This window comes from Dermacentor variabilis, chromosome 9 (assembly GCF_050947875.1).
Source record: "Dermacentor variabilis isolate Ectoservices chromosome 9, ASM5094787v1, whole genome shotgun sequence".
NCBI lineage: Eukaryota > Metazoa > Arthropoda > Arachnida > Ixodida > Ixodidae > Dermacentor > Dermacentor variabilis.
The window spans coordinates 116,048,084-116,060,353 of NC_134576.1; the positions used below are offsets into that span (position 1 = coordinate 116,048,084).

General features: G+C 45.9%; 1 protein-coding gene across 1 annotated transcript in view; it reads left to right on the forward strand.

Annotated features, from left to right (window-relative positions):
* The window catches only part of LOC142558154 (uncharacterized), a 261,951-nt gene that overhangs the window by 64,371 nt on the left and 185,310 nt on the right, over positions 1-12,270 (forward strand). The window lies entirely within an intron of this gene.

The window sequence follows — 12,270 nt, forward strand, 5'->3', positions numbered from 1 at the left end:
CCGTTCTATTTGCGTTCACTGACGATATTTGGCGATGATGTTGACGGCCTACCACAGTCGTGATGTGATGTTGAATGTTATAATACAGAAAGACGTGCTTGCTCGAAGCGCTGTTGCGCGCCATTTTTCGTAGCTTACGTGAAAGTTAACGCTCTAATTCCTTTACACGAGCGCATCGCATCGGGGCTGAAGCGTTGATTTGCCGAACATCCGTTTGCGTGTTGTCGTCTTGACGCTGCGGTGCTTTAGTGCGGCTTTGCGTCTCTGCATGCCCTGAGTCAGTGATCCACGTGCACAAAACTGCGCGGTGCTTACTTTTTAGATATAGAAACGTGCCCTTTCATACCTTGAAGTAAAATTATTACTGTTTGCCCGCAACTGTTGCCATGTTTAGTAGTAGTGTTCCTTTTATTGAGGAGACCCCAAACGAAGCATGCTTTGTGTTTGTAGGGTGTGAGACCGGGCTAGTTGGCATTTCATGCCGAAGTGACTAGCGCTGGAGTGGACACGGGGCACAAAAGGGCGACCACGGCGACAGCGCCCTTACCTTCTCCGGCGATCATCCAATGTATGCGAGCTGCCACGTGCGAAAAGTGGCATTATTTACCCAGTTCGTATGGGTGTTGGCTTTAAACATTCTCTTGTCATTAGTCTTCCAGATGGCATTGTGTCGATGACCAGGGTGTTTCAGTAGGCATTATGACGGCCAAAGGGGTCCAGGGAGTATTGTAGCGATGCCCACGAAGTTCTCGCTAAAAGGGCTCGCACACGCCTTCCCTGAGTCCCTCTCATGTACATTATGCGCGCTCTCAAACCACCCACCGCCGCGGCTGGCAAGGCAGTGACAGCAGCAGCAGAATTGGAAATTATAAGGGAGGAGGCATAGAAAGCTTCGCTTTAAAATCTAACAGAACGCCTCTGTGCACACTGTAACCTGTCATCCAGAGCTCTGGTGTTTTGACAGAGTTCAATTTCATTCTACAAAGTATTTCCCGTATTCAGCATGTGCACCTGTCCTACCCGTCTCGCGAGGGGAGACGGGTGAGTCTCGCACAGATCTGCATATGCCAAGACATCTCGAACGTACTTTGCAGGTGGGCAATCGCGCGCACACTTGAAAAATGCCTCGCCACTGTTCCGTGAACAAAGATGGGTCTGCAAATGCCCCGCCAATTTCTGGAATCTCATTCTATCTATAATGATTGGCTTAATGTCTTATCCATGCAGGCAATAATACTGTCTCCAATTTGGGAGGGGAAATATTTGAGTAAATAGCGCTGTTAGTCGGTGTGGCAAATACTGTATGCATCGCAAATTGTACGTTGGTTCTCTATACTTTCTCACGTTTTCCTCCCTTTCTTTTTGAGCGCTGCGTTCTGGCAGCTGTTTGTAAGCCAGTAGAACTCTCCTTTCCTATACAACTACAAACTTAATAGTTTCTTTTTGTGCAGCCAGCTTCGTAAATTGACGCAGACGCGAAGCCATGAGCGTTTTGCACGGCTCTTTCTGTAGAGGCTGCTTGATCAAAGCATTGTGGTGGGTGAGAAGGCACAAGTTTGCCTACGAAGCTACCTTGTTTTTAAACGTCAGAGAAGCAAAACGAATTGGGGTTATTGATTCCGCGAAAGAATCTCAGGTGGGGTCAAATCTTCCCGAATCGGCGTATCTTTTGTCCGCGTAGGGTTCGTCGCCCCCTTTTCTGCCTGTTTCGTTGTGCTTGAAAGAAACCTAGACGACCGCATTGCTTTGGAGCAATTTTGGCGCGTCCAGCTGCATGCTGTCACGTGGCCTACTCATTTTTCTGGATTGCTGGCGTCCCACAAGCAAGAGCTGCACTTGTTCTGCCTTGCTGAAAACGTTTTGAACATTTTTCTTTTTGGTTAAATATTCTATACTAGAAAAAGTATGTGCGCGCTTTTGGATCCCGCGGAATTTGTGCGTGACGACATTTGAGAACTGTGTGCCACCTAGCCCACTATGACATAGTAGTGCTTCAGCAACAGGTTTTTCGCAGGACATATTTAAAATGGCTCATCAAAATAGACAGTGAAACGGTGGGGAACCCTCTTCAGCAGTTTTGTGGGCATTGAAAGTCCGACATGTCTCGGGGGGATGGGGTAGGGGAGGGGAGGGTCCGCTTCTGGATCCGCTACTGGTCTGTAGTGTTCGTGGGACACGCTGTGTCTTTGTACAACTGTATGTTTGTGAATGTAATAAAAATAAACAAAAACACCCTTGCACCCACCTCCAATATTCTTAGTCAGTGCACCCTTTTGGTGGGTAAAAGGGTGTTATGACATCTAGAACTGCCCTACGCTTCGCAAGAAGTCATGATGATGGGATATTTCTAGAATGAAAACACCCTTCAAGGGTGTTATGACTCGCAATTCTCACCATCAAGGGTGTAAATTATTTTACTGTGTACGACGCCGTAACTTGGGCTACCAACGTTTAAGTTTATATTAGTGATTTGCGTAGGGCTGTCATTAAAGCCGTCTCCCGAAGAAGTTTCAAGAACTAACTGCTTTGAGCGAAAAAGCCAGCAGTACGAAGAGGATCCCTCATGCTGGTTTGCGAACGAGAACGAGAAGACTTGCCATAGGGTGTAGAGTTGCGCTTCTATGGTTTGGTTGGTTACGGATTTTGTTAATTTCTGTATTGCAGTTGCGACTTTGACATCTTTGCAAATGTCATGTGCTGCAAAGTGGTCGCATGGCCACCAATCACTCAGTGAATAGGTAGAGAAGCGTCATTTCATCATTCTGCTCAAGTTGCGATAAGCTCTCGCTGTCATAGTGCGGGATCGGGGAGGCACCATATGGATTTCAATGATAGCACTCGCGGCAGTTGTTACTGCAGTGAAGATCATGCCCATCTGAGGGGGCAGCGTCGAAAGAGGCACGCTGCGCCAGAGAATAGAATAGTTGACGCGAGGGAAATCACAGTGTACCTCTTAAAATTACTTATTAACGAAGCATCTGAAATTGAATCTTGGAGAACACCAAAGAGAAACCTCGCAGTTGCATCAATAAAGGCGATGACGAATACTTGTAACGTACCTCAAAAATATTGGAAGGAGTGTAATACGTACTTTTAGATACAGCTTTCTTTAACGCGGAAAACTCATACGCTCATTGCCATTACTTAGTGCATCATCAGTCTGGCTCGATATAAGGCCACTTATTGCTAGTTTTACTATATACTATAGTTTTACTATATACTGACAAGTATATGCCCATACAGGAACCCAGCCACGGGGAGCAAAGGCCACGTTCGCTACACACCTAGACGCTTTCTTCTGTATATCCTAAATGAGAAAAAAAAGAATGAAAAAAAGAACAGCTGGTATGTAACTCATCAACGTGCTGCAGCTGTTCAGGCCGTTTCCAGCCGACTACCGCAAAGCACGCAAATAATGGAGCAATTGGGAAAAGGAAAAACAATATTTATTACGCACTCGAGCGGTAGAGGTATATCTTCAAAGGCCGCTGCTTCGAAGTTCAGCGCACGTGGTCACAGGCTACCTAATTGAAGTGATCTATGCGGCTCGTCGTAAGCGGCACAGGGCTAGATCCACCGGTGACTCCAGGCCTAGCTAAGCGCCAGCGATGCTACAAACACCGAGTCGTCAACACGAAGGCCCTGGTTCCGAAGAGGCATTCCTGCAGGTGATCCTGAAGATCTCCAAGCACTCCGTCGAACGTGCAGCCCAAACCGGCATGGAAACAGCGAACCCGCAGTGCCATAAGAACCTCCAGAGGTAAGTACACGTCGACGACCTCTTCGTCCACGAAGGATGCACCGTCGAGGGGACACCAGCCGGAACAGTGCCTGTGTTCGTTGCGGTGGGCATCACAAGCGTCTTTGAGGCACCGACCACACAAGGTGTGACGGCAGGGAAGCAGTGCAGCATCGGCCGCAAACACCTCACAGTTCGCGCAGACGCACACCAACGGCAACGGCTGCTCGAAGGTGATAGGTCGCCCGTTCACGAATGGCCAGTCGTACGCTTGCAGGGTGTACGTGGTCGCTTCCATGGTGTAAGCGTTATCGCGGAGATCCTCGGAAGACCCGGATGGCTGCGACGGAGAACCAGGTTGCCTGTCTGCCCGGTGTGAGTCGTTGTCGTCTCGAGCGGTAGTCCGGTCGGAGGGTCGGCGACGGACAGATTCTCCGTTCCTCCCTGGAAGTTGTGGCTCCCTAGGTGGTTGGTGGTAACCGAGTTTGAAGAGCGCGCCTTTGACGAAGCTGATGCTTGTAAGACGATGGGGCAATGATGGGCGCCTCGCTGGCTTCGTCTAAGGCCAGCCGCAGGTCGTCAAGGCTGTTTGCGGCGATGATGTGCGTGACGTCACGTCAGTCTGACTCGGACGAGCTGAGAGACGAGAAGAGTGTCGCCGAGATGCAGACTGTGCCTTTTATAGCCTGGTAGGTGGGGCCTCCCTTCGGGGTCGTGATTGGTCACAAGTTGTGGGAGAGTGGGTTTGAAAAATTAACCAATCTCTGGCCGTGTTTGGAGAGGGGGACACCTACACGCTCATCGTCCAAGAAGGGGTGAACATTTCCAGGAAAGGAAAATAGCAATTCATTCGTAATCTGTAAGCGCAACAACTACACAAAGAAGAAGCTAAATAGAGGCTGACAGTATACGAAGATATTCCAACTCCCTCAATTCTCGGTACTTGGGGAAAAAAATGCAAGCTGTAGTAATTGGCCTAACCATGTCCGCATACCTCTCAACCAGCTGCTCCCACCTGACAATAGACTAAGTTACTGACACCCTTTCAGCTATGGTAATTTCAGCAAATGTCTTTAGAAGCATGGCTGCGCATTTTTAAGCTAGTTGTTTTTACACTATATGTTGAAAGTGCTAATGGTACACGCTGTTTAAAGGCGGAAGGCAAGAAACAGAAGGCGTACAAAGAGAAGCACCAGCCAAATATTTATAAAGAAATAACCGAAACGAATAAGGTGCACCTATTTGAAATTCGCCTATATATATATATATATATATATATATATATATATATATATATATATATATATATATATATATATATATATATATATATATATATATATATATATATGTACAAACAGCTGTGGTGCACTCAAGCTAACATTTAATATCAACGCGCTAAGCGTTGCAGAAGTTAGGCTTTCGCTGCCGATGTCCTCGCTAATTATCGTCAATCAAAACAACCGGTGCAGCAAGCGTCGCTTACACCTATTCTGACAGTGCCTGGGAACTGCTTAACTTTCCATCTGAAAAAAAACTGAAGTTCCGTATTTATTCCGATTTTTTTTCTTTTTTTGGACGCCTTCCAGGCTCAAAATTAATCCCTTGAGATTTGAAAGGACAAACGCGAACTTCGAATGGACCTCCATTTGATGCACCTGTATGAATGTTTATATGTTTCGATCAAAGTACTGTGACCCCTGTGACTGGGGTGTTGTTCTCATTCCTTATCTTGGCCTTTATTATACCTGTACCGTGCACACCCCTATATTCTGCAACGGTTTGACATACCTAAAAGCTGATGAATGACATGGTACAATGCGTCTCTGTCGCCTAGTGTGGGGAACTATGAAGATAGTACATTTTGGTGTGATTCTCGGAATGGCTTAGTGCTCGCCCTTCCTTTCTGGTTGGGAAAGGGGAACGTGGGTCCGCACCTGGTGACCAGAGTGTCTCGTCGAGGAGCAGCCTTGCCTGGCAACCGTGATTTATTTCGCTCGATATGCTTAACTTTTGTTGGCTTCTATTGTTGTGCGCGTGGTTTTATCCGCGGGCAGGGACGCTTGCCCCACCTGGTCACGTGGTAATGACTGTCGTGCAATAAAAAGTCTGACATGTATATCGTGCCGCACTCATATAATCAAATCTTTATAGCAAATGCTTGTGCCAGCTGTTCAAGGTTGACGCGTCCTATTTGAAAACATTTATTTCTGCCGGTTCAAGTACGTCTGTAATATCCGGTGGGATGCAACGCTGTTCTTCAGTTTCTCGAATATTACTGAAGTACGTGGGAATTACTTGCGTGAGAAGTCGTAGCGTCCTGGTGGCGATTATAAAATTGCAGAAATGTATATTTATTTATTCACTGGAGGGGGCCTGACGTTGCCAATATTGCCAAAAGAATTTCATCCACACGCAGGCATAACGCTGTATTGTACCCATTCAGCAGCACCGCCTTAACCATCCCACAATGGTACACCCCCAATTATTCTGAGAGATCATGGTAATGCTAAAGTCTATTCATTGATAACAATGCTTCGCTGGGTCAACAAGAGTAGGGCGTGGGCTATTTCAAGAACGAGAAATTTGGAGTAATTGCAAATACATTTGTGCTTCCTCCTCGGTGGGGAAGAGAAAGGGCAGGCAGACCGCATTCGAGGCAGAAATGCCTGTAAACAGGACGTTTTACATGGAAAAACAGCTTCGCGCACTTTTTCAAGTTAATATTGCTCGACGTGCGTAACTGTGAAGGGTGAAACGGGACGGGGCTATAGTGTGCCACAATAATGGAGGGGGGGGGGGTCCTTTCAGTTGTGCTCAGAGGACGCATTCCATAGGCAACCACCTACCGCAAGAAAATTTACAACAACGGGGGTACAGCGCTGTGTACTCTGTTTCTCTGAACTGTCGAAGCGTGATTTGCTGTGGCCGCCGGACTACGTGTGTAAACTTTGCGGCGATAGTTTGCCACAACTTCTTTTTGTTGAAGGATACCTACGCCATCCGATCTGGATCAAGCTGAAAGAATAATTTGGCCATTGAGGCGCCGCGACAGCATAGGTAACGCGGCATCGTTAAGTCAGCGGCGCAGAAGAAAGCCTATGAAAATGAAAAAAAAAATGCTTATGCGAAGGAAGTGCGCTTTTGTGTCTAGCTTTGCATTTCGTTCCAGCCCGCGGTACATATTGAATGTCCCTAAGCCAAAATATGTTTTCATACAGTAATTTATCAGCTAAATAAGTAATCGTTAGCAGGAGGAAGTTCTTCGTTCTTTTAAAGGCTATGAATGCGAGCTCGTTGGTAAGAATCCATGGAGAAAAGACCGCGCAAAATAAATACGGACAAGGGAGGAAACAGGACGAGATTTAAAAGGAAATTATTTTCATTGATGCATGAAATAAGCGAGGGCGCTTCTACGAGTAACAGCCGATAACAAAATCGTCTGTGGCACCCATGTCTTGCCTGTGTTGCTGATGGCAACATGTCATGGCAGAGCTGCTGGGCAGACAAATTCATGGTTGACATTGAGGCTGTCACGAAGGCATTTATTGCTTAGAAACATCTAGAATAGAAGGATATCTTGTTGGGCGAGTTGGTCACAATTCTTCTTGGGTACAAGGCGGGAAGGCACACAAGAAGAAAGGAAGGAGACGAGACAGAGCGCCTGTACCGTCTCCTTCCTTGTTTCGAGTGTGTGTTCGTGCCAGCACCCAAGAAGGGTCTAGAATACTTTAGAACCTGATTCAAAGGGTAACTTTCTTTGCCTCGTCTTTCAAATTTCCCAGTGGTGCTGTCTGCCCCACCACGTCGGATTATGGCCCAGAGCATTGCAGACATGACAGAGCGATGCAGAGAGAAAAGGCGATGCGTGAAACTACTTTGGACCTCACCGTGTCTAATGTGCACAATGGCCTCTGGAACTCCCTGGTCGTCAACAAATCTACCTCCTTAAAGCTGTCATTGTCCGTGACCCCTCCACAATCATTCCAGAAACTGCAGCGCTTACCTTATTACAAAAATGCGAGTCAAGAGGGGACGAAGATAGAACTTTACAGAGGAGGGGGAGATGAGGCCGCTCCCGTGCTATGGGATGGGAAGGTGGGAGGGGATAAGGAAAAGGACACGTGAGAAGGCACGGGAATGCTACAGCTGCAACACGAGAAGGGTTCCGGGAAAACTGGAGAAACTTCAGTTCATGGTGCGGCTCTGTACGTTTCTGCTATTTCTCAAAAATAAGCACCACGGAAGTATGTCAAGCGGACACTAACGCGGGGCGTGAAGAAGCAGAACTGCATAGTTAAAGCGCACTGCAGGGTCAAGGCGACACTACGGGAGAGGTCGCACATCAAATCAACACTTTTTCTTGCCCGCAGCAGTAGCTTTGCGACAATGGCATCGCTCGAAAGAATATCACGTGTATTCGCGAGACTCTTTCACAATCGGAAAAACACTTTTATGTAGCGCGTACTGAACAACAGAAAGCTGTATCGGAAGTTTTTCATGTTGCTCTACAATTTTCTCTTTGACACTTTTCATCTAGTCATAACGTTCTAGAAGGTAATTAAATTAATTAAGTAGGATGGTCTAATTTGGCGTGATGTAAACGACCCTCCGGGTATCTCCAAGAGAGGCAAAATAGCATTTCATTTCAGTTTTATGTTGCAGAAAAAACATACATTTCTGGTAGTGATACCTGCGCGAAAAGCTACTTTGTGACAGGTTTACTGGGCCCGGGCAACCTGGAAACTTTTAGCAGTGGCGGTATTTAGCAGATAAAACAGATCAATGATAAAACATAGCCAATAATGAACACATAGAGGTGACACGCACATATTCTTTCACAGATACCCACAGAATACTAACACACAAATACATACCGATTTGACTTCAACAGCTCGTAGATATATGAACTGTGAAAATTTATAACATATCCATTTCCAACAATAATATAGTTTCGAAGGTTAGTCGAGATTGAAAATAAAACCACTCGTGAAGACTGCATTGCATCCTGATCGTTAACAGTATTATAAGGCTACGTGTTTCGGTAATATTCTTTAAGCTCTTTCAAAGTAAAGCCCATGGTGGGCTTGTACCTGTTAAGATACTATGTAAATCATGTTCAAGGGTTTGTAACTTGTAGTTCGTGCGGAAACGTGGTGTAAACCACAATTCCGTGTTTCGCCTGCATATGTTACTTAGTGCGGGTTTTAATGACGCTGCGTGTGTGTGTAAGAAAATCGTGAAAGGAGCGCACCGAAAAATAAAACGAGCGCAGAATACGAAAGTTGTACATGTGAGGAGAGGCTGTTATCTTAGAGGTCTGGAATGCAACGCCAGTGTGTGGTGAGTACGGAATGTTTGCAATGTATCGAACTGTTACCTTGGTTCGGTCTAGCTACATTTGCATATGTTTAATGTCCGGCTCAAGTTACGTGCAACACCATGCATCGGCATCCGACGTGGCTGCATGGTGCGGCGCTTCAGTGGCGTTCGAGATTAGACGAAAAAAAGCAAAAAATGAACATCGGCGTTTGTAGCTTGCACTGTAAGATCCGTTACGCTCAGACCACTCTACGTACAACGCTGTGGTGCTGCAAAGCTAGGCTTAGCTCTCCGCAGAGCGAATGCTTTACTGTGTGACCACTACGGGAAATCACGTATCCGACAAATTTGCGATCTTTAATGTCAAACGCGTTGGTCTTCCTAAAAAAAAAGTTTGTGCTTCTTTTCTCTGGGCGTTGAATACACGGCCGCAGGCACGGGGAAGTGACCGATGTTGCTTTCTGTGTCGCTCTGGGCGAACTGCTTTGGAATCTGATCTTTGCTTACAGGGTTCTTTTTTTTTTTTTTTTGGTACCGAATTCGACCGATGGCGAGCAGCAACCGCACATCTCGTCTCCAATCGCTGTATGAGAACGCACGGCGCCGTGGTACACGTTTCAACAGTTTTCTTTTTTTTTTCTGCCACAAATGTCACATTCGGGCAATAAAGAGCCATCGCTCGATATTAATCGATCTTCCTTGACGAAAAAAAAAAAGAAAACACGAGTATAAGGTTGTCAATCTCAACAGTAACGTGTGACAAAAATGTCTCATCCATTGCATGTATAATCGGTTGCTCCTGCTTACGTGTAAAAACTTTCGTAACGAGACCCGTGGCTCACTGGGTTGCGGTAGCGTATCATAGATCCAAAACAAAACAAAAGAATAAAAGGATTGTGTCCGTGTCTGAATCGTGCATATTTCTTCGTATAACTGCGCGGATCCACAGCTAGCCTATGGTTAAGGATACAGACGTTGTCGCATACCAGTCTTGTATATTGATCTGAATAAAGTTATTATTATTAGCTTGGTGCCCTAGTGTCTCGGAGACGAGACAGTAGCTCGATGTCGCATCTCGTGCATAGTCGGTTTGCGGGTCGTCGGTGATGTACACTTGCTTCTGGCGGAGAGAACGGCGCGTGGACAACACTGATCGGCATAAATTACCACGCAGATTACTCGCACGTTTGTCGTACCGGTATCCTGCGCCAACATGCGCGAATATAGGTTGTTGACAAGTCACATCAGGTTAGGCGCGCACGCGAAACGTGTCCTTGCTTGCGGGAAACTAACGCAGAAAGTTGGGCTAGTTGGTGTTGACGCACTTGCTGAGACATAGTTACTAGCGCTAACGAGACTAACGAAAAAAAAAAGAGTTGGGACAGAGACAGGAATCTAGCGCTCTGTCCTGTACCGACTTTCTTTTTCCATTAGTCTTGTTAGCGCTAGGTTAATTTGTCTCAGCTTGCAGATATTTTTTTTCGCTGAGTTTGGTGACAATAAACGCTTGGTGACCATAAACAGCAAAAAAAAAAAAAAGGAAAGAGGCACTAAGCGTCCGGTTCACCGCTGCCTTTGTTATTGCCTCTTGCGTATATCGGGAACTAGCGCGATAATAAATGCATAGATGCGTTTACATTATCTATCTCCTGACATCATCAGAGAGAATGGCTACACAGACAAAAAAAAGAATGATTTTGAAAGTGTATCCTTGTACGAACTATTTATTACTAAAACATATCCTTCCAAACGAATGATCATTTCCGTTCTTTACTCTTTCTTCTGATTTAATATTGCTTTCAGTAAACATGAGTGCAGAAATTCGAAAGACAGCATTTCTATCACTACCTAGACTTCTACATTTATTGAAGCAATATTTTATTGGGCGTACTGTAATGGTCTTCTGTCACTATTTGTGTGCAATCGAGCTACATTGTGTTGAGAGGGGGGGGGGGGGGGTCTTTTGAGTCGTGCCTACAGGACGAATTCCATAGACAACAACCTACCGTAAAAAAAATTTGTGACAGCGGGGGCACGCGCTGTGTCCTCCTCCGCTTCCCTGAACTGTCGAGGAATGATTTTCTGTGGCCGCCCGACTACGTGTGTAAAATTTACGGCGACAGTTCTTTGTGTTGAAGGGCACCTACAACATCCGTTCTGGATCCAGCTAAAAAAATTATTTTCACCATTGAAACGCCGCAACAGCATAGCTAACGTTGTATCGTTAAGTCAACGGCGCAGAAGAAAGCCATGAGAAAAAAGTGCTTATGCGAATGAAATCTGCGTTTGTGTCAAGCTTTACATATGAAATATCTCTAAGGCAAAATCTATTTTCACACAGTAATTTACCAGCTAAATAAGTAATCGATAGCATGGGGTAACTTCTTTCTTCCTTTAAAAGGTATGAATGTTAGCTAGATGGTGCGAATTCATTGAGAAAAGACAGCGCAAAAAAAACGCGGTCAATAGAGGAAACACGACGAGATTGATAATGAAATGAGTTCCATCGGTGCAGAAAATAACCGAGGACATTTCGACGAGTAACAGCCGATAACAAGATCGCCCGTGGCACCCGTGTTTTGCCTGTTTCGCTGATGGCAACAAGTCATGGAGGAGCTGGTGGCTCGGTGCATTCATGATTGAGAATGAGGATGTGGCGAAGGCATTTATTGCTTAGAAACATCTAGAATACTTTAGAACTTGATCCAAAGGGAAGCTTTCTTTGCCTCTTTGCTTTTTCTTCGCCACCACGTCGGGGTTGCCTCCGAGCGTTGCATACATGACATGGGCGACGCCGAGAAGAAAGGCGACGCAAGAAACTTGCTTGCGACCCGCCGCGTGGAATGTGCACAATGCCCTCTCGAGCTACCTGGTCGTCTACGGGTCACCCTGTTGGCAGCTGTAATTATCCGTAACACCCCACAATCATTGCAGAAAGTGAAGCGCGTACCTTATTACTAATGTGCGAGTCGAGATAGGACTTTGACCGCTGAGTGCAAACTGTTATGATGTCTGCCGCACGATTTTTGTAGGTTTCCGAGTTCCTAGAAACGAATTCTTTATTCTAACCTACTGAGCGCAAAGAGCCACTGATTACGATCAAAGCGAGCTACTGTAGGGTTATTCTCAATGAAGTTGGCTCAGAACCCCGTCTATACAGCATAATCCATTTGATGCAGACGAATCTAGCAGCACCAATGTCGCAGTGT